Below are 24526 nucleotides of genomic sequence, written 5' to 3'. Positions count from 1 at the left end.
AACAGGTTTATCAATGCCCTCTATATCTAAAGGTTCCTGGTGCTCATCTTGGCTATGTTCCAATATAACCGTGTCACCTGACTGGTTATCAGATTCATGCATTATTTCTATTTCCACTTCCTCTTCCTGGTGTGCAACTTCTCGGGAGGGAAAAAATTTTGTGTGACCAGAATCTTCTGAGGGTTGAGCTTTGTTCAGATTCTGGTCAAGTGATCCTCCAAGTTGCATATATGCATTCAAATTTGCAAGAACCTAGGCCATCCCTTCCTCAAAGTCTGCCAAGAAATTATCTTAGGGGCTCATAGGTGGTGTTTGAGAAGGCCCTGCTTCATTTTCTAGTTCATCATCATTTTGAAAAGAATGTTGTGTTTCCCCTTGTTTTGGGTCAGAATTGCATTATTCCTCGGGTTTTGATTCAAAATTAGGTTCTTCCTCCTGTTCTGGTTCAGAATTGGGTTCCTTCTCCTGTTTAGGTTTAGAGTTGGGTTCCTCCTCCTGTTCCTGTTCAGAATTAGGTTCTTCCTCTTGTTCTGCTTCGGAATTACCTTCTTCCTCTGGTTCTGGTTCATAGTCTTGCATAGTAATTGGACCAGATGGTTTTGTCGGCCATTTGGTGCTACCCCGAAGATCTACGAAAGTCCTCTAAACTAGGTTTAACCTCACTGAATGCTTACGCTTATGGGGTCCTATTGCTGTATGAGCAGTTCATTTCCTCTTTGGAACATGGTTCTATTGTTCAATTTCCACGGTTGCAGGGGTTTGGACTACAGGGTTTGTCCCTATCTCTAGCGGTGCTATAAAATTATCCCAAATTAAATTTTGCTGGGCAAGACTGTGACTAACAATCAGTCTGATCAAACCATGATGACTAACTACATTCTCAGGATGTCTAGCCCATCTTATTCTATCAGCTATGTCATGCAATAATGAATTCAAGAAAAATGGTAAATTGACAGTAAGCTTCTGCTTTAAAAAGGCTAAAAGTTTAAGTTGTCGTGGTTTTACCACATCCTGTCGACCATCATAGGTGATGTACTTCTAGAAGACACTTGCCAATTCGCATCATGGTTGTCCCAGAGAGGATGTTTGAATGCCTTTGCCTTTTCGTGTTAATTCCTCACTTGTGTCTTTGAAAATATCCACCGTGTCATGAAACATTATGTGCTTTTTAGGACATACTTCTCCTTCTGCTGGAAGCCCGGAAACTTCAACTATCATAGTCTCTGATACTGTTATTTTTACACCTTTTCTGTGGACTGCCCATCTTGTAAGTGCTGTAAAAACTCGATAGCGATTTCTTCGCAAGGGTCCTAAAGTCTGGTGAAATATGATATCCATCCTGCACGCACTAGAATTTCCCTGGCTTTGGCAGAAATATCCAACACTAAGGGTTCTCGACAAACTGATTTTCCACCCATAATGCTCGAATTCTTCCAATATTCGCCCTAGAATTTCAAGGATTAACACAACAACAAAAAAACAGCAGAGAACAACAATTACTTTGGTGAAATAGAACAGAAAGTAGATGTAACAACTAAATTCCATAATGTTAAGTATAATTTCCATGAGAATTAATAATATTAATTTGAGGACTATCATACTGCCACATGTCATTTGATCATGGGATATCACAACAACATATCAAGTCAAATAAGCAGAATAAATATAACGCATGCAAAGGCATAATGGGAATCCTTCCCCCTCCTTAAAAAGAGAGGTCACCTACGACCGAGTAGACAGGGAAAGTGTTGTTCTAACGGAAAGGCAAGGGAATGAACAATACAACAGTAAATGAAGCAGAGTACGCATATCAATGATAGGACAGAAATAGGTATGGTTATAATGAGAGCAGAGTGTGTAAAGATAGTTATGAATAAGAGATAGGACGCTTTGGATTGATGATAAGTTATGCGAAAAAGAAAAGGACAACAATATGCCAAAAAGACGCTTTGCTGACAATATTCTAGCTGAGAATGATACGATTGATCGAAAAGCATTATCTCATGCATAAAGGTTCTAAATAGGGAAAAATTAAGGAAATAATTCATCCAATAAAAGAAATAATAAGAGGAGGGTATTATAGTGATAATTGACGATAAGATATAACTTCAATACCATAAGCAAAGCCTCTGCTGCCAGCAGGCGTCCATAGCCTCGGTAGGGTTGCTTTTTAACGCATATGAGCCAAGATCCTCAATTTATAAATGGAGAGTTCCAACGCAGTTCTACAGAAGAGATCAGTGTGCTGGCGTGGTAACCAAAAAACCACACTGCCATTCACTGGAATGTAGCAAAAGTGATCAGGCTGACTCGTGATGAGACCTCCTGTTCCAAGGATATTTTGGCTATCCAATGGATCATAACCTTGTTGTGTGGCCATAATGGGAATGTCACTTCGCTACAGCCTTATGAACATGGTAGGCTAGCTCGTAATGAGACCCCCTATCCTCCATCTGAAAACAATTTTTTTTTGGTATTACACATTTTTGTAATAAATAGAGGGAGGCTCAATACTTCTTAAGAGTAGGGATGGTGGAAGAAGTTGAACATGTCAATAGAAAAAATATACCCATAGTCTTATTTGTTATAGATAGAGAAGATTATAAACAGGAAGGGTGGAACCAGCATGGTATTTAAGATGATAAATCAGTATCATGTACAACAGAAAACGATGCAGTGAAGTAGTATATAAATAACTGTGTCCCTTTTCTTGAAAAAGAATCTATCATCAAAAAGTTGTCCTGTTAAAGATCATAATGTTAATGATATTAACTCTCTTCAATAGAATCCATAAATTCTTTGTCCTCATAAAAGTAGTGTGCTTCATGCCATGAAAAGAAAAAAAAATGACAAAAAAAGAAGAAGGTTGAGATAAGAAATTTACACACAAAGGAAAAATTTGTTGTTCAATTGGGTTGGACCGCAGCTGTTCAAAAGATTGAACAACAATTGTTCAATTAAATGAACAACAAAACAACGCAAAAAGAAAAGACGCGATGTTCAATAGATTGAACATCAGTTGTTCAATAGATTGAACAATAGCTGTTCAATAAATTGAGTAGCAGTTGTTCAATTAAATAAACAACAAAACAACGCAAAAAGAAAAGAATTGTTGTTCAATAGATTGAACAGTAGCCGTTCAATAAATTGAATGGAAAAACAACGAAAAGAAAGAAAGTGTTGTTCAATAGATTGAACAACAAAACAATGAAAAGAAAGAAAGTGATGTTCAATAGATTGAACAACAGCTGTTCAATTAACTGAACAACAAAACAACGAAAAAAAAGTGTTGTTCAATAGATTGAACAACAAAACGACGGAAAGAAAGAAAGTACTGTTCAATAAATTGAACGACAATTGTTCACTAAATTGAACAACAGTTGTTCAATAAATTGAACAACAAAACAACGAAATAGAAAGAAATTGATGTTCAATAGATTGAATAGCAACTGTTCAATTAAATGAACAGAAAAACGACAAAAAGCAAGAAAGTGTTGTTCAATAGATTAAACAACATCTGTTCAATTAAATGAACAACAAAAGAAGCAAATAAAAAGAAAGAAGAAAAAAAGAAAAGAAAATCAAATCAGCAATCATATTTATATATTTTACAGAGAAGAAATAAAATTTATAAAGATGAAGCTGTTGAAGGATTTCCTTCTACAGCTAAAACTTGCATGGTGGGGTCCTCACGTATCTGCTGATAGAAAGATTATTTGTTAAGTGTATTTTGGTATAGGCACACCTGATGCCCATTTTCCTTAAAAGAATAACCAGACCCATCAATGGTGGCCAGCATAAGAGTGTCGTTGTCGTGTACTTGCTTTATTTCATAGGGGCCTAGCCATCTAGTCTGCAGTTTGCCAAGGAAGTGTTGAAACCTGGAATCGTAAAGAAGTGCCTAGTTTCCCTCATGAGATGATTTTTTCTTAATCAGGGCATCATGCCATTTGGTTCTTTGTTGTACGCTATAGAGCTAATAGCCGAATTTCATCTACTTTGTTCATCTGCTATAACCTATTAACCTGGGCTTCAGTTAAATCCAGTCCTACTTCCTAGGTTGTCTTTAGTGTTTTTATCTCAAATTCTATGGGAAAAATGGGTTCCTTACCAAATACCAGTTGATACGGTGAGTATTCAGTAGTGTTTCTCCAAGTTGTGTGATACACCCACAAGGCCTCTGGCAGTCAAGCAGTCCAATCTCGTCGATGTGATGAGACAGTCTTTGTTAGAATAGCTTCGATAACTTTGTTGGTGCTCTCCACCTGCCTTTTCGCCTGCGGGTGATATAGAGAAGTAATTATGTGTGTGATGTGATGATTCTTCAATGTAGCAATGATCTTGTGGCCCAAAAATTGTGGCCACCCATCAGTAATTACTTCTCTAGGTAAGCCATACCGCACAAAAATTTCGAAAAGAAAATTAATAACAGTTTCCTCTGTTGCTCTTGGTAACGCTATTGCTTCCACCCACTTAGTTACGTATTCTGTTGTAACCAATATATACGATTTCTGGTTGGATGATGGTTTGATCAGCCCAACAAAATCTAATGACCAACGCTCAAAGGGTTCTATCACCAACTGTGGATGCACGAGAATTTGATCAGATTGGCCAGGGTGACCCATCCTTTGGCAACTATCACATGCCTGGACAAATTTCTTAGCATATTTAAAAATAGTGGGCCAGTCGTAGCCCATCTGTAGAATTTTATGTCCAGTTCTGCAATATGCAAAGTTTCCACCTTAAGGTCGATATCATAAATTTCGTCCTCTCTGATACACCTGTGGATGTGCATATCAGCTCCCGTGTGGAAAAGGTATCCTTCGATCTAGGAGAAACGAGTGCTATGCTGTACAATCAATTTCCTTTCTTTGGATGTCAGATGTTTGGGAAATTTTACTATTGAGAATGCAACAAGATGATGGAGCTTAGTGGAAAGGAGTCACCTTCACTAAGTGGGCCCGCAGGCTATTTTTGGCGCAAAGTCTATTTTTAGACATATGGATCATCGTCTATGAGTTGTAGGACACTATTTGTGGATGATTGGTCATGTTGGTAAAAATAGATGGACTTCTATTTTTAGACATATGGGCGGTTTCTATTTTTAGACTGCCAGGCTAAAAATAGAACAGTCGAATATTATTATCTCATAATAATATTTGGACTATAACCATTATCTTATCCTCTTGGAGCACTTTAGTTTGAGCTACAGATGTGGCACATGCAGCTGTCAGAAGGAAATACGCTTTTCTTATGAGTCAGTTGAGCTATTGCATGATGGACTTCAGTTAGAACTCAAGTGATTGAGTTTGGTGGAGTTGATTGAGGAGTTGATGGAGTTGTGTTTAGTTTGACTTAGTTGAACTAGTTGTATTTAGTCTAACTGCAGAATACACTAGTGATGAGTGATGTGAATTAATTGTTAAATTAATTCAATAATTATTAACTCATAAAGCAACTAAAGAATACATCAGTTAACTCAGTGCATGGACAGTTCAGTGGAGACAGGTGTTAGAGGTTGAGATTGCTATTAGTTGTGACTATAGTTGTGCATGAGATTTTCACAATCAATGGATTGAGTATTGCCAATGAGGATTGCGTGGTTCAGCCAAGGAAAATATGAGTTTGGATCAACCATTCTCATCTATTCTCATGCAGGATTGCGCAGTGGAGAAGATTTGAACCTGTGATTAATTCAGATCTAAGCTAGTTTGTGTGTAACAGGTGGAGATAGTATTGAGTACTTGTGAGGAGTATTGTACTATGTATTATTACATGTTCTCAATCATTATAATATACAGATAGTGTGGGGTTTTCAGCTGTATGCTTTCCCCTGGTTACATACTATGTTAATGTGCGCATGCGATTGATGTTTCATTGTTTTTAATTCCGAAAAATTGATGATCAACGTAGAGGAGGTTATGTATTATGCATGCATTCCGCAATAGTGTATAATTAGGATAATCTCTGTGAATAAGTGTCATATTATTCAAAATTTCTACATGGTATCGGAGCTGTTGATCATCAGATCTATTATTCAGAAAGTGTTTACATTTTATTTCTTCGGGCAGAGTCTGTAATCGGGCCAGGTAGCCTTTGGATTCATCCTTCCTTTGGAAGGTGAGATATCCGGTAAAAGCCCATACAGTCAATCTTTGTATGAGAAATACTTTGTTCTCACGAATTTTAAATTAGAAGCGGTTGAGTTTTGCGCTGGTGGAATTCAAATTTGCAGCAGTGTTTTCTTGGTGTCAAAGTTGAAATGTCTTTCAATGGATTGTGATTGGAGTATGCTCTTGAGGGCAGCTCGAATTATATTGCATGGAAAGACAGCATGGAGGTGGTGTTAGATGATAATGGGCTGAAGGAGTTCATAGAGGCTGAGGTCCCAAAGCCTACTGATACTGCTCAAGTTGAGGCTTGGCAAAAGAAGACAACAAAGTGTTGAAGGATTCTGTTGGAGGACGTGAAGGATCACATTGTGTCCAACCTGCATGGAAAGGCTTCTCCATACTTGATGTGGAAAGTGTTGACATACTTATTCTAAAGCAAGAGTGACCAGAGGAAGTTGGCGCTCAAGGATAAACTCAGAAACATTAAGTGTGAGAAAGGAGACAATATACCCAAGTATCTCACGAAGTTCACTCAGTGTATGGATGATCTGGGAAGTGTGGGGGTGACTGTCGATGATGAGGACTTGGTGAGCTTGGCTCTCCTTGGTCTTCCGAAGAGTTGGCATTCCTATCAGTTCTCTGTCAATGGTCGGGAGAAATTTCCAGGATGGGAGAGACTTTGGTCAGATCTTGTGCAGGAGGAGATCAGGCGAAATACTAGGGATGGATCTTCATCAAAGGCAACTGATGAAGAAAATTTCGCTTTGGCTGCCAAAGCAAAGAAGGGGAAGAACAAGAAAGCTTCTCATTCTGGTGCGAAAGGCAAGAAGCAAGACATGTCCAAGGTGAAGTGCTTTCACTGTCACCAACACAGACATTATGCCACAAATTGTCCGCAGAAGAAGAAAAATAAGCAAGCTGTTGGATCTGCAGTAGGAGAGGCTTTAGCCTCACAGTTTGAGCTTGATTTTTTGTTGATCGCATGCTTGGTATCAAGTGTGATGGGGTCGGTATGGTTCTTGGACAGTGGTGCGTCTTTTCACATGACAGGAGATCGAGATTTGTTTTCTGATCTGGAGGAGAAAGATCTTGGAGTGCACATCGAGATGTGCGATGATGGTAGATACAGTGCGACCAGTATCGGTACCATTTCCTTTGAGAGGGAGTCTGGTAAATCCTTCATATTGAAGGAAGTGATGCATGTTCCAGGATTGAAGAAGAATCTTATCTCTGTAGCGATGTTAGAAGACAAGGGATATGATGTTGTTTTCAGAGGGGGAAAGGCTTTCCTGCGCAGTAAGACAACTGGAGAAACCCAGAAGATAGGGGTTCGAGTCAGGAACCTTTATCAGTTGCATGTAGATGGCTACGCAGCAATGACATGCAAGGCAGAAGGATTGGTGAGCCAGGATGATGGCGAGCTGTGGCATAGGAGATTGGGCCACCTTCACCATGGAGCCTTGAAGATACTGCAACAGATTACTACTGGGCTTCCTAAAGGCACTCTTGCATAGTCAGATCAGTGCAAGGGGTGTACTTTGGGAAAATTTGTGAAAGCCACCTTTCACGAGAAGGATAGTTGCGCCATGACAATCCTTAAGAGAATTCACACAGACGTGTGTGGACCTTTCTCAGTAGCTTTGACAGTAAAGCACAGGTACTATGTGATCTTTGTTGATGATTTCTCTCGAAAGTGCCGGATCTTCTTCATGCAGAAGAAGAGTGAGACATACTCAAAGTTCTGTGAGTTCATAGCACTGGTCGAGAAGGAGTCAGGGAAGAAGGTGAAGGCTCTTAGGAGCGACAATGGTGGTGAATTCATCTCTGGCGAGTTCAAGGACTTCTGCAGTGCAGAAGGGATTCGAAGAGAGCTCATAGCTCCCCATAACCCACAGCAGAACAGGGTTGCTGAGTGAAAGAACAGAACGATCGTGGGTGCTGCACGGGTGATGTTGCATGATCAGGGCCTACCCCTTCACTTGTGGGTGGAAGAATGCAATACCAAAGTATATGTGCAGAACCGTTGTCCTCACAGGATACTTGGCATGAGTACACCTGAGGAGGATTATTCTGGTAAGAGGCATGATATTTCTCATTTGAGGATTTTTGGTTCTAACATTTACATGCATGTGACAAAGGTTGCGAGGAAAAAGCTGGAGCCGACCGTAGAGGTTGGGATATTTGTGGGGTACACTGATACACCCCATAACTATCGTGTGTATTTTCCAGACAGTCGCAAGACTGTTGTGCGATGAGATATTAAATTTCAAGAGGAGAAAGCCATGAAGTGTTCACTTGAGAGGGAGCCACACTTGCATGCAGATGAGGAGCTATTAGTTCCTAAGGATGAGCTTTAGGACATGGATCATCCATAGGATGAAGTTCATGGAGTGGAAGAGACCACTCATGCAGCGCCAACCATTAAAGGGCGAAAGCGCATTACAGAAGCTGAGCGACTGGCTCAAGATGCAGAGAAGGTTGTAGGACCATCTATAGCTCAACGTAGACAGAGACAGTCACCTGATCGGTACACTGGATACATGGATCTTGTGAGAAAATGTGTTGTGACTGAGCCATCCTCTTTCGAGGAAGCTGTGGAGGATCCTGCATGGGTAGATGCCATGGTGGAAGAGTATGATTCAATTGTCAGAAATAGTGCATGGGAGATTGTTCCAAGACGGGAAGGGAAATCAGTGGTGGGTTCGAGATGGATCTACAAAGTGAAGCAAGCAGCTGACAGGAGTGTGGAGAAGTACAAGGCAAGATTTGTTGCCTGAGGCTTCTCATAAATAGAGGGGATAGATTATGAGGAGACCTTTGCACCTGTCACAAGGTATTCTTCCATACGGACGATTCTTGCTCTCTCAGTGCAGATGGGGTGGCACATTCATTAGATGGATGTGAAGACTGTGTTCCTCAACGGAGTCATTGAGGAGGAGGTGTACATAGAGCAGCCCGAAGGTTTCGAGATCTTTAGCAGCGAGTCGCATGTGTGCAGGCTCAAGAGAGCGCTGTATGGGTTGAAACAAGCACCACGTGCTTGGTACACACGGATAGACAGTTATTTCACTGGACTTGGATTCTCCAAGAGTGAGGCGGATCCTAACCTATACCAGATTGTGGTGGAGGGTAAGTTGCTTATCATTGTACTTTATGTAGATGATTTGATTCTAACAGGTGATGAGCTGTTGATACTTTCATGCAAGGATGATCTTGCTAAGGAGTTTGAGATGAAGGACTTGGGCCTCCTTCATTATTTCTTGGGATTGGAAATTTGGCAGCGCAATGATGGACTATTTGTTTCTCAGGGTAAGTATGCTCGGGAGATACTAGAGAAGTTCAACGTGCATGGCTACAAGCCTGTTGACACTCCTCTTCCTGGAGGTTGGAGGAAGGAGGATGCTACTTCAACAGAAGTAGTGGATGCCACTATTTATCGACATTTGGTAGGGTTGCTTATGTATCTGGTCAATACATGACCCGATATATGCTATGCTGTTAACCAGCTTTCACAAGCTATGGTTAAGCCAACCAATCTCTTCTGGAAGGCAGACAAGCATGTATTGTGTTATCTCAAAGGCACATCGGGATATGGATTGTGGTACATACAAGAGGATGAGGTGAAGCTATGTGGCTTCATGGATGCAGATTGGGCAGGGAGCCCAACGGATAGAAAGAGCACATCTGGAGGGATTTTCAGTATCGGTTCGACAGTAGTTTCTTGGTACAGTAGGAAGCAGAGATCCATGGCACTCAGTTTAGCAGAGGCCGAGTATATGGTAGCAAGTTTGACTGCATGCGAGGCTATATGGATGAGCAAGATCCTGGTCGGGTTGTTCAGTTCATACTTGGAGCCTACTGTGATTTATTGTGATAGCCAGAGTTGCATTAAACTCTCAGCTAATCCAGTATCTCATGATAGATCTAAGCACATTGACATCAGGTACCATCATATCAGAGATTGTGTGCAGTGGAGAATCATGTTACTTTCATACATTCCAACGGAGGATCAAGATGCTGATATCTTGACCAAGGCGCTCACCAGGAGAAAATTCGAATACCACCGAGGCAAGATAGGGGTTGCTAATAATCCATATCTTGTTGAGAGGGAGTGTTGAGAATGCAACAAGATGATGGAGCTTAGTGGAAAGGAGTCACCTTCACTAAGTGGGCTCGCAGGCTATTTTTGGTGCAAAGTCTATTTTTAGACATATGGATCATGGTCTATCAGTTGCAAGATGCTATTTGTGGATGATTGGTCATGTTGGTAAAAATAAGTGGACTTCTATTTTTAGACATATGGGCGGTTTCTATTTTTAGACTGCCAGGCTAAAAATAGAACAGTCGAATATTATTAGCTCATAATAATATTTGGACTATAAACATTATCTTATCCTCTTGGAGCACTTTAGTTTGAGCTACAGATGTGGCACATGCAGCTTTCAGAAGGAAATATGCTTTTCTTATGAGTCAGTTGAGCTATTGCATGATGGAATTCAGTTAGAACTCAAGTGATTGAGTTTGGTGGAGTTGATTGAGGAGTTGATGGAGTTGTGTTCAGTTTGACTTAGTTGAACTAGTTGTATTTAGTCTAACTGCAGAATACACTAGTGATGAGTGATGTGAATTAATTGTTAAATTAATTCACTAATTATTAACTCATAAAGCAACTAAAGAATACATCAGTTAACTCAATGCATGGATAGTTCAATGGAGACAGGTGTTAGAGGTTGAGACTGCTATTAGTTGTGACTATAGTTGTGCATGAGATTTGCACAATCAATGGATTGAGTATTGCCAATGAGGATTGCGTGGTTCAGCCAAGGAAAATATGAGTTTGGATCAACCATTCTCATCTATTCTCATGCAGGATTGCACAGTGGAGGCAAGCAAGTAGTGGAGAAGATTTGAACCTGTGATTAATTCAGATCTGAGCTAGTTTGTGTGTAACAAGTGGAGATAGTACTGAGTACTTGTGAGGAGTATTGTACTATGTATTGTTACATGTTATAAATCATTATAATATATATATAGTGTGGGGTTTTCAGCTGTATTCTTTCGCCGAGTTACATACTGTGTTAATGTGCGCATGCGATTGATGTTTCATTGTTTTTAATTCCGAAAAATTGATGATCAACGTAGAGGAGGTTATGTATTATGCATGCATTCCGCAATAGTGTATAATCAGGATAATCTCTGTGAATAAGTGTCATATTATTCAAAATTTCTACATTTAGCAATGCTAAGTAATTCGCTACATCCGCATACCATGGCGTTTTTACGACCACAACAAACAAATGTTCATCCAGGAACTAATCCTCCACCGCCACTATATCGTCTTTTCTTGGCACTCAGGAGAGGAAGTCTGCCACGAGGTTCCCTTCCCTGTTCGATCCCTTATAGTTATGTCAAATTCCTAAAAAGTAGTAACTAGTGATTCACTCTTCCATTTGTAATGGGTTTATTGGCTAAACATTTAATAGGAGAGTGATCAGTATACAGAACTACAAGGTATCCAGTTATATAGTGTTTAAATTTTTTGATAGCATAAATAACAGCTAGAAACTCTTTTTCTGTTTATGTGTAATTCAACTCAGGAGGAGTTACGTTTTTGCCAATGTAACATATAGCATAGGGTTTCTTGTCTTCTTCTTGGCCAAGAACAACTCTGATAGTTGTATCTGAAGTGTCTGATGAAATCTGGAAAGGTATATCCCAATTCGGGCTTCGTAATACTGGTGCTGTCGATACTAACCGTTTCAGATCTATAAAGGCAGTGTCACATCTATCAATCCATATAAAATCAACATTTCCTGTCAAGGCATATAAAGGTGCAGCAATTTGCAAAAGTTCTTTATAAATCTATGATAGTATCTAGCAAACCCCAAAAAACTACGTACCTCTGTTTGAGTGCAGGGAGTAGCTAATAAGAGGATTACCTGTATCTTTGTTGGATCTACCTAAATTCCAGTTGCTGAAATGTAATGACCCAAAATCATGCATTCTGTCATCATTATATGACATTTCTCATGACTTAAGTATAGTCTAGTAGCAATACACCGATCTAGGACTTTCTCCAATGTTTGTAATGCCTGATCAAAGTCATCTCCATAGGTGTGAAATCATCCATGTATACCTCCAATCCTTCATTTATCAAGTCTGCAAAAATATTGAGTATGGCCCTTTGGAATGTAGCAGGTGCATTGCACAATTCGAAAGGTAATACCCTGTAAAAAAATGTTCCCCCAGGGCAGGTGAAAGTAGTTTTATCTTGGTCTTTAAGGGAAATTTGAATTTGGTTGTAGCCATTGAAGCCATCCAGGAAAGAGAAGAATTTCTTTCTTGCTAGTGTATCTAGGACCTGGTCGATAAATGGAAGGGGAAAATGGTCTTTTTGCATTGCTTTGTTGAGTTCTCTATAGTCAATGCATATCCGCCATTTTCCATTCTTTTTGGGGACAACTACTAATGGAGAAACCCATTTACTGTCAGATATAGGATAAATAAAATTCACATCTAACAGTTTTTGAAGCTCTTCTTTCACAATATCCTTTAGATGAGGATTTAATCTACGATGTGGCTGTCGAATGGGTCTTGCATCTTTTTTAGTGTAGATGTGTTGCATGCATAACTAAGGGTCAATCCCTTTCATGTCTAGGTAATCCCATGCAAAAGCCCCTTTATATTTCCTAAGGACTTGGATAAGTTTCTGTTGCTGGTCATTACTCAGATTACTGTTAATGTTTAGGATTTTCCCTTGCTCAATTTCAATAGGTTTGCTATTATAGATAGTGGTTGTTGGTATTGGTTGGTCATTAATATCTCTCAAGGAATCTTCTTCAATCTCATTATCAAGGACTACTTCAATCATGTGACATCTCAAATTAGACACTGCAGCAGGGTGATTGATAAAGGTGTTAATGACATCATCTTCTGTTTGGTTTTTGAATTCAAGCGCATCTGCCACAATCAATGGTGAATGAATATTTTCTTTTAAATATGTTGCTGGTTGTTTCCTAGTTTTTACAATGGTTAGGCTTGGCTGAGCAGGAGGGTATAAAGCTAGATTCTTTACATCATTCCCTCTGGTTATGGTCATACTGCCTGTTCGGCAACCTATATAAGCATCGACTGTTGCTAGCCAAGGCCTTCCTAGTATTAAGGGATGTCCATCTAGCCGATTTATGGGATTAATAATAAAAAAATATGTCGGATATTCCCAAGAGTCCATAGAAACCATTACATCTTGTAATGTTCCTTCTGGCCTAATGACTGAACGGTCAGCTAGCTCCAGCAAGGTAGTGGTTGGTTCTAAGGCTGTGATGCCAAGAACTTCACAAGTTTCTGTTGTAAGAATGTTAATGGTTGCCCCTAAGTCAACTAAAGCATTGGGAAAATAACGACCATTTATTTGTACTATGACAATGGGATTTCTTGAGTCTTCGTATTTTACAGGTGTCTCTTTTCCTAGTAATAAATCAGACAAAGTTCCGACGACATGGACAATTGGTGTTATTTTTGTTTTCCTCACAGAATTCTTTGCACATAATTCTTTAATGGTTTTAACATATATCATAATGTCTTGAATGGCTTGGAGGAAGGGTATTTTTATACAGAGATTTTTGAGTTCACCCAGAAGATCAAAGTTGGGATATTCAATAGGTCGAGGTATTATCAATCTTTCTGGGAACGAGGGAGAAGTAATTATAACTTGCTCAAAATCTTTCTGCCTGACTGTTTCTCCTCCTTGTTTCTTTTGCTGGTCATCTACAGTCGAAAGCTTATTTGGATGTGTTTCTTTATCTTCAGGTTGCAGATTTTTGTCCTCATCTAGAGCAATTACACGTCCAAATCTTAACTTAAGTTCATTACATTCTCTCAATTCAACTTCAGGGTCCAGACTCTCAATAATTTGGACTGACTGGATTGGTCTGTTGTTAGGATTTAGGTTGGGTTGAGCTAGGAGTTGCGGTTATATATTAGGTTGAGGATTTTGCTACAACGTATAAGGTGCTGGTAAGGTTGGTTGAGGCAGAGGAACTCTTCCCATAGGTTGGTTTGCGGATCTTTGCCAATTTGGTTGCCAATTCTGATTTTGTGAAGTAGAAGGAGACCATTGAGAGGAATAGGGGTTGTTCTGCTAGAAAGGTGGAGGGTAAGAGAAATTTGGCCAATTATTATTTGGATTTGATTGGTTAGGCCATGGTGGCATAGAAAATGCTTGAGGTGGCCAAGTAGAGAAAGGTGGTTGGTTCTGCCATGCTGCTCCTAAATACTGCTGAGAATTAAATTGTGAAGAAGGAAAGAATGAAGATGGTTCTGTAGGCATACCTATTGGATGTGTTTTCCATTGACAATGCTGGTTCATCAGATATATTGGTTCCACTTCCTCTTCTGCTTCCTTGAAGACCGCTTTTAATCTAGGAAGCGATGGGTAGCTTTCCGTAGTGTGATCCTTAGTGCAAATGGCACATGTTTGTATCGTATCTAACAAACATTCTCTATGATTGTGTTTCTTTCTGCAGCATGGACAAAAAATAGCCAGATTTTGTTCTGCTTCGGCCTGCTTTTGTTTGGCTTGCATGATATCCAATTGTGTGGTCAGGGTCCCCAGGATATCAGTCTTGAAATCTTCTAGTAGATTGCCGATTTCAACTCATGTAATGCTTCCTCCTGAGGCTTTGTTGTCTCTAGTCGCATCACGTCTGGTTGGTTTTAGCCTTGTACTGCCTCTGGAACACCTGATGCACAATTGTATAATATTGTCATAATCCTCTTGATAAATATCACCCTTCCCCATTAAATTTAATGTTTCTACCCATTGGTCTTTCATACCTTTGATCATCGTAGTTTTAAGAACTTCAAGAGGAAAATTTGGATAAGGAGATCTTTGCAGATTATATTGAAAATGTTCTACATATTCTTCAAGAGTCTCATTAGTCTTAGCTACCATTTGAAATATTTCATCCTTCAGTTCTCTAGTTCGGCAATAATCTTGGTATTTTTTTAGAAAGGCTGTTTTCATTTGGTCCCAGTCATTAATGGTACCTCCACCAAGCCCCATAAACCAACGCAGAGTTGCTCCCTTCAGAGTAGAGGGGAACAATTTTAGCTTCTGGGGGTCGGTAGTGTAATCATATCCCCTACATAAAACATCGAATTCAAAAAGGAATGCATCAGGATCCTCTGAAGTTAGCCCATGGAAGGTAGGAATATTTTGTAATGGAATGGATTTCATGGGAGCATTGACAACTGTATCAACAATAGGGTATTGTAATGTAGAGGTCTGAGGCTATTGCTGATTATTAGCCATTTGATAAAAAATATGCCAATATTCTTTAGGGATTTTTGGAGCTGGAGCTCTGTTTCTGGGGGAGCTAGAAGAGACTTTTAAAATTATTTTAACAACACTACCTTGGTCCGAAATACTGGGTGTCCTCTGTTCAACTACTACTTCAGGAGATTTGGGTTCTGATGAATTAATCTTTTCAGCACTACCTATTTCTCCTTCTCCTTCATGGAGGTTGCAAGAATTCCCTTCTTATAAAGGGCTAAACTGCAAATTTTCAGTGTTCTAAAAACTCTGTTCAGACCCCTTAGTATTGTTGTGAATCTCAGTGTCAGCTGCAGATGGTGATCTTTCGGCCTGAAGGGTTACAGTAGGATTTCTTGTAGAAACGATTCGGGGTCCTATTGATGACTGAGACTTAGCTTTCCTTAAGATTTTGTCATTGAAGGTTGATCGTCTAAGGGGCACCGATCCCTTATATTTTTCAGATCTAGGTGGAGGAATTAAATCTTTTTCTACTCTTTTCTTCTTAGTCATTCACTCAGAAATTCAAACATTTATTTCTACTTTAATTCCTACGCAATTTTGCTAAAAAGTGGGCAAGGGAGAAAGCACTTTACTTACTCGTACGCAGGTTCTTACCTTCCGTTTTTAATACCCAGTTCTTCTCAAAAAACAAACATCAAACATCTATTCCTACGCAATTGTGTTGAAAAGCGGGTGAGGGAGAAAGCACTTTACTTACTCGTACGCAGGTTCTTACCTTCCGTTTTTAATACCCAGTTATTTCACAGCACACAAACATAAAACACACATCACCTTATGTGAAATGGAAACACTCTCCCTGGCAGCGGTGCCAAAATATTGGGTGTAAATAAGGTGTCTTTTAGAACTATTAAATGCCTCACATTAATTATCAATCTGGGTAAGTATTTTTGTTTCAAGAGTGTACACAATATGTGCAAGTGATGTAAATTGTTGAACCTACAGAGAGTAATGCTTTAAAATAACTTATTGATTTCAATACAAGAGTAAACAGATCAAACCATAAACTACCAACTTGTAACTTCAATGAAATTAACTTATTCAAACATCAAAACTCAATCTTAATCGAAATCAAAATTCAACCTTCATCGAAAGTTCTAACTGCAATTACATCAACCGAGTGCATCGTAGTGATAACAGAGCTCTTTCAACTGAATCTAGACATGCATAAAAGTAATACATCTGATATAATAATTAAAACTCTAGCTTTCAATTAACAAGAAATGATTCTTATCTAACAATTAAATCAATCTGTGACATAAGTAAATGAAACCAATCAACAGAAATAAGAATTAATGCAATGAACACACAAACTCAACACTAGTGAAAGTAAATCAATCGTAAAGCTATAAAACAGAGCAATTAAACTTGCAGTAAAAGAAAGGTAAACTATAAAACAGGGAACAACAGTGAAATCCACCAGTGACCAAGCCCAAGTGTTGGGCAATTTATTGGACTTAAATTGCTGCATAAATTATCGACCAGGGAAATTCGTAAGCTTGTGATGATGCCAACACAATATATGCAGGAGTAGGCAACTAACTCTATGTCTAACTAAATTATTTAAGATTAAATACAATATGCAAGGGAAGAGGCTCCTAACTAAGCAGGTCCTGGTTGTCCTTCCTTACAGTATCATAGAGAAATCATTGATTACATGAAACTAAAAACTTAAAATGAAAACAAGAGAATGAACTTAGTTATTGTTTAGATTCAAGTAGAGAGAGAGACTAACTTAGTCTCTTGATTGTCCTCTCATGTACTAATCCAAACTAAACTAAGAGTCATTCATGAGCATAAGAAATGAAATGACTTGAAACATAAAGGCACAAAAGAATGAATTTCAATTACCATATAAATCAATGGAGAGAGAGCCTAACTTAGACTCTTGGTCTCTCCTCATATGATACTTGAAACATAAAAGCAAAAGAATGAATTTCAATTATCATGCAAATCAAATAGAGAGAGAGAGCCTAACTTAGACCCTTAGTTGTCCTCTCATATGCTGATTAGATTCTAATTTAAAACTCATTCATCAATCACAAACAAATCCTCAAACATCTAGACAAATAAATGAAATAAGATCTAATATGAAATAACATGTTTCTCTCATCCTTTTAGAGTGAGCTCAATTCTCTTAAGAACAAGACAAATTATTCCATATACTACATTAAGGAAAATTAAATCTAAAACTACATAATGGAAATATATGTAAAACTTATATCTAAAACTACATAATGAAAATATATGTAAAATGAAGCTTTATTCTATTCCATCATCAGTTTGGATACATGCTCTAAGAGTCCTCCCTTTGGAATGGAGGAGGTACTCCTATTTATACAATAAGATGAGATAACAAACTCATAATGATGATCCACTAATCTCTCTTTTAGTTCCATACATTTCTCAACCATCTAGACACATAACCCTATCCTCCATGATCTCCTCCATGAGGTCCATGATTTTCTCCATGATCTTTTCCATGAGGCTTATCTTATTAAATTCGAATTTGATCATTCAAGGCCACATAAAGATGCCCTGGAAGCTTCCTTTGTGCCTACACATGTCAACAAACTCATTCTAATTGTTAGGTATAAGTATAAGCATTTTATTTTCTAAATTTTAGCCATAAATTCACTTAAAAATGTTAAGAATTAATAAACTTTGGAAAAACATAGTTATAATCCAATAATGAGGTAAATGGAATGATGTGGAGGTGGAATGGAGGTGACATGAAGGTAAGATGTGAAGATATTTGTGAATAATGGAGTGAAAATAGGGACCATTTTGAGGCCCAACATCTGCCCCAAACTGAAGGTATTGCATGTCCTCATGCAATCTATTACATTACTTTTTGGTACTTGAGCTTTGGCTTAAACTCTGCATGATATCATTTACATAACTTTTGCAAATCGTTATTTTGATGAATTACAACTTGGTTGGTTCTTGTGTTTCAACCATATTTTGTTTGTTGCATTCAATGTATGATCTTTGCATATTGATAATGTGATTTTTATTGCAGAGTATTTTTGTTGGAATGCATCATGGTTGGTTCTTGTGTAACAACCATGATTGTATTGGCATCCAATTAACTTTTAAATACTTTTGTCAAAGCCATTTGTATGCTCATGTAATAATGGCAGAGTATTTTTGTTGGAATGCGTCATGGTTGGTTCTTGTGTAACAACCATGATTGTTTTGGCATCCAATTAACTTCTAAATGCTTTCGACAAAGCCATTTGTATGCTCATGTAATAGTGAATATAGTTTGAAGGTAAGTGGGGTTAAATGGGGTAGTGATATATGAATGTGAATATGAATGTGACAAAGCATGTACGTAAATGTATCTTTCCCCTTAAACAGATGGTTTGGATAGTTATGTGAAATGGGGAAAAGAAGGGGAAAGGAAGTGAAGTTTTTCCAAAAATTATTATTCTAACTTTTCAAGGAATTTAATGGTTAAAAGTTAGAAAATATCATACCTTAACTTACCCTTCCAAAAATGGATGAGAGTTGTGCACGTGTGGCTGCAAAAATGTCGTTCATAGTCCTCCTTACTTGGTTGTGAAAATGGTGGATGAATCATGCATGTTCAGCTGCCACAATTCTGCTCTGAAGCTTCTTCTTCAAGTTGTGGATGAAAGATGGATCTGTATTGTCGTATCAGCTGCTGAATCCTCTGCTACTAGATGATGAATCCGATGAGTCTGCTAAATATGGCTGAAAATCTATAAGGCTTGGAAGGTATACAAAATATATAAGTTACATTTCCCTCCCAGCCTTATGGATTGACTTGTCCTCAAGTGATGACAAACTGAGAAATAATGAAAAGAACTTGGGTCTTCAAGTCTTCATCTGCTACAGAATATGGGTCTTCAAGTCTTCAACGCTCGATGGCACAAATCTTACTATGTGATTAAATGTGTCGATGTCGAACATAGTAAGAAGTTGTTGACTTAGTGGCCGTTAATGAATGCCCCTAGCCAACACAAGAGCTCCCACCATTGATTCCAATGGGAGTCAGGATGCCTAACACATCTTTGTAGGTACGAATAAATTTGTCGTAGTCGAGTCACCTACAAGATCCAACGAACAAGGGATATTAATGTACTCCCATTGTTCATTGGCAAGAGTACTTGCCATTAAGGCATGCAAGCCTCTAGGTGTTCTTTCAATGATACTTAGACTCTAGGACTTTGACTCAAGCAGGGTTTTATTGGCGGAAATGAAGGGGAATGATAATGACAAAGAAAATGGATGGATGTAAGGAAAATGCATGGTGGATGAATAAGAACTCTTGCTGTGAAAAATGGATATGGAAGTGTCACACTTTATGGATGCACGAGTGGTGGAATTCAAAATCTTTTTCAGAAAGGGAGATGGAAGGTAGTGGTTGTCGAGATGGATTTGTCTTCAGAATTTTTCATGAATTTAGTCTTTGGAAGACTAATGGACGTCACAATGTAATCTCCTGAATGATCACTTTGTTATCCTGTAACCTGTGAAAAAAACTTGGCAGAAAGAAAACATAAGTTTGTTCAAGAAGAATTGCGCATTTTCTTCATGATTCCTACGCAAAAATTTCATACCAAATAAAACAGATTTAAGAGAAATCAAAGTGGGGAAAGTAACTCAATTCATGATAGCAATTTCAACCCATTCTTAAAAACAACCATGCGAAATAATACTTCCTCTTGGTGTTAGATAACTCATGTGCTTGGCAATTCTGTCCTGCATATTAGTGCATCAGAAAGCATAGAACAGAAAGATGTGATGAGTTAATGCCAACTTAAAGTTATCAGAAATAATTATCGTCTTTAGAATCCTCCAATCGATTTTTGAAATGTGTTTCCAAGTATTCCATTTTTTATTTCCAAAGCTGTGTGAATTTTGTGAAATTATTATTAATTTTTTTTTTGAACAACAAATTTTAAAAAGAAAATATTAAAGTAAATGAAAACATAATTTTTTTTATGTTGATTTTATTTATTTTTTAGATTTTTCTTTAAACAATAAATTAAAAACATAAATTTTTAATTTATTATTGAAGTTGAAAATTTTTTAAAATCAACAAAATTTTATTTATTAAAACTTAATAATGAAAACTATCACTAAAATAAAGTTAGTTAGTTTTTTTTTTTTTTTTTTTTTAATTAAAAATAAAATAAAAATAAGAAAATCCTTTTTATTAAAATTGAAAATAAAAATTATTTTGTGTTGTTTTGATTTTTATTTTTTTATCCAAAATATTAAATCAACATAAAATATTTTTTTATTTTTATTTAAATAACAAACAACACAATTTTTTTTTTTTTTTTTAAATAACAAATTCAAAACAAATGTTTTTAATTTATTATTTATTTTGATTATATATATATATATATATATATATATATATATATATATATATATATATATATTTTAGTTGTAAATAAAATAAAAACTAATTAAAAAAAAACAAACCGTGGGCAATTCGAAGGAATCCCTCAGCTCGAAGTTATTTTCGCAGGGCACAGTCATCTGCATTGATGAAAAGTGATTATAGGGCGCATATCCAACAGTTGGTAGGATATTATGGTCAATGCGAGACATCTGCTGCATACCAGGTGCTTGCATTACCCTTTCAACTGGTCCAAACTTGCCATCACGCTTGTCCAGTTCAACTTTGTGTTGTGTCTGCATGCATGCACAAACCGTGCAGTAAACACCATCTGACAAACAATTTAACAAATTTGAGGCAGCTTGAAGTTCATCATTGCCAACAATACATGCAATAATAGAGAAGATACAAGCCAGCTATTGGAGAACAAACATGAAGCCAATGATGCAATTGTCACATTTAGTTGTCTGGATATTGAATTCATTTTGCAAAAGGAACCGAGTAGAAGCAACAGAATTTCCAAAGCAGCAGAAGACCTCTGTGCACAAACAAAACTCAGGACACCGACTTTCACCACAACTACCATTGCAGGGCATGTAACCAGCACAACAAACATATCTTGACATGTCATTGTATAGTGCTCGCTTCGGCAGTAAATAAGAGGCGAATGGTCCACAAAATAATGAGAAGTAGCAGTAGGGTGTATTCGCTGTGATTGTGCTCAAGAGATCTGTGTGCCAGAGGTTGCGATATTGCTGGCGTTGTTGCATCTTCTCCCAGCACATTCTTGTCTGTGAGAGCCATAAATCTGATTTTATCGAAAGCATCAGAGCCATTTGAGATGAGTTCTCGCAAGAAGATATCCTTGTTGTTGTAGATAGAGTAGAGAGAAAACTGTGTAATGCACCTACATTTGGCTCTCGGCCTCACCCAATATATCATCTTTTTTTTTTAAAACTTTGACTGTGTACTGTGCCAAAATTATGCACACTTCCTCGACCTTACATCAACTATACTCAGGTGCAACCAGAGCTATGAGCACGATGGAAACTAGAGGGCTATTCACATACGCTCAGCCTCTAAAAATAAATAAACACAACGTGTTTGAAATCATGCTCACGGCCTTAAAAACAAATCACAAATATTTTGGCAAAATACACTCCTCGGCTCATGAAAGGTTTGCAAACACCGCTTTCGGCTGTCTCATAAAAATTCTCAGCCCAAAACAAAACAAACACAACATATTCAAACGATTTTGATATACACTCCCTTCATCAGAATGGCGTTAGGCATTCAACATAACAATCCTCTGTTTTGATATGAATCAGTGCGCAGCAAGGGATGCATGTTGTGTTTGACTGCTTGTTTTAAATCGGCGCACAACCATATGGCAACACAAATGTACAGTGCTTCTATATGTTAATACAACGCACAACTATATGGCATTCTACAGCGCTCCTATTAACATTCACCGCCATTCAACATTCAACAAGACTGCACTGTATATTTCCTTAGTTTATGGGCTATGTTTGACACGGCACAGTCATACAATTCCATATTTATTGCCAAAATCTACGTGTTAACCATGCAAACCCGTCACATTTAAATGAAACCTGATCCATTAAGGATTCATACCAATTTTTATGCAGCAAATCACCGAGCTCCTAAACCGCCGACAGTAAGGATGGATCTTTCCACTGTATTCATGGATCCTGCTGTATCCATGACGAAGTTTTGGTGGACTGGATCATATGAACGAGACACCTATTAGTAGGCGAGATAAGCCAGGCGAGATTCCGGTTATCATGAACTTTCATAGTGGATCGAGCCGAAATCGTGAGCAAGTCGATGACCGAGCACTTTCATATGAGCGAGACCCAGCAACTAATTGATCGAGCGGATATGAACGAGAGCCGACCTTTCATCTGCCAACTTATTTCATAATGGATAGATGGATGCGATGACAGGACGTTATAGGGGCTACGCACCTTTGATTGTATGGTAGGTGTAGCGCTTTTTCATGATGCATCTGTGTGTTTCTCTCTTTTTATCAACTAAGATCCTAGCCTTCCGCTGAATCTCCTGGTTCTTGTGATTTTTCAAGTGGTTTACAGATTTCCCAACATTACACGTCTTCAGAGCATCCATATCTACAGGTAGTCTGGCAAGAGCACGTAGCAACACTAACAGAAGTTCTTCGACAACTTTGTCACCCTCCTTTGGGCTTCCTGCATCTCCAGTCTTTCCTTTATGGGCTTCTTGAAGCCAATCATCCAAAATAGGCAAGCCCCTGAGCATCATCACTTCTATCCAGCTGCATTAGATGCACAAGCTGCCCGACGGCTTCTGAGTTGATGAGGCTTCCATCTTTGTTAGTGATTCTGGCAATTTCTTCGGGCCTCATAATGCATTCTTGTTTGAAATGCCCTGTATCACTGCCATCTGACTTTGAAAAACGTTCTCGTTTAAGAGGATCTGTATTCTGATCAGCACGCTCTCTTTTCTTCCCCTTAACTTGAGAAGGAAACGAAATGCAACTTTACATGGATGAAGCAATGAGGCAGCTGATATCTCATCTTTGTGAAATGAATAGAAGACCTCGTTTGGTGCAGCTTCAAGCAAAACCCCTTTGCCTAGCTTAACATCGGCTGGTCGATAAAGCCAGTTTACACTTAGCTTCACGTGACCCTCTTTATCTGAAGTCAAGCAACGAATAATCCCAATGAAAGGCGGTGCATTACTAGCCTGAAAAAGTGCACAATCTCCGATGCTGATTTTACGGCCATCCTTGGCAGCTCGCAAAAAAAAGGAAGTGCTGAGCGTATGTAACAATGAGGCTCCTAATGCCGAGGGCCGTGGTCGCCTGAAAATCGTCAATATGGTTCTTCATGAGGTGTTGAGGCTATATCGGCCAGTACCTCTCAAATTAATACATCTGATATAATCAATAAAACTCTAGCTTTCAATTAACAAGAAATGATTCTTATCTAACAATTAAATCAATCTGTGACATAAGTAAATGAAACCAATCAACAGAAATAAGAATTAAAACAATGAACACACAAACTCAACACTAGTGAAAGTAAATCAATCGTAAAGCTATAAAACAGAGTAATTAAACTTGCAGTAAAAGAAAGGTAAACTATAAAACAGGGAACAACAGTGAAATCCACCAGTGACCAAGCCCAAGCTGCCAGTGATTACTGCTTTATTACTTCAAAATATCATGAATGAACAACAATGCAAATTATATATTATTCATCAAATCCAAATGTCATTACAGCACGATGTATCCTTCAGAATAATGCTCTGTATATTAAAATTACAACTGAAGTAAAAAGGTGAGAAGTCAGGTCCCCTAGTCTATTTGTATTTTCCCTCTTATAGTCAAAGAGGAAAAGAGATAAAAGTTATTCCTCAGGATCAAGAGATTCTGAGGAATTCGCAACTAAATGCTATTATCAGACAGTCTTCTATCTTGTGTTGATCCTCTTGATTTTCTTCTAGATTTGACCGCACAAGACGTGTGTTGTTTTCTCTGTTTAGCCTTTGTTTTTCAATAGTTTGAATAACAGTTGTTCCATTCACTAATTTCTACATAAAGAGCAACAAAAGTTAGTTTGACAACCAATCGCATCAAGAGCAGTTTCATTCATTTTCTATTGAAATCTTATCAAAACCTTATTACATCATGGCACA

General features: G+C 38.1%; 1 pseudogene; it reads right to left on the bottom strand.

Moving 5' to 3' along the window:
• Positions 1 to 396: 396 nt before the first annotated feature.
• Positions 397 to 21627, bottom strand: LOC149160227 (uncharacterized; annotated as a pseudogene).
• Positions 21628 to 24526: the final 2899 nt, after the last annotated feature.

This window comes from Pinus tabuliformis, chromosome 5_2, assembly GCF_031772625.1.
Source record: "Pinus tabuliformis cultivar Carrire ecotype Pingquan chromosome 5_2, CPIR1, whole genome shotgun sequence".
NCBI classification, from domain to species: domain Eukaryota; kingdom Viridiplantae; phylum Streptophyta; class Pinopsida; order Pinales; family Pinaceae; genus Pinus; species Pinus tabuliformis.
This window is presented reverse-complemented; position numbering and strand designations above follow the sequence as displayed.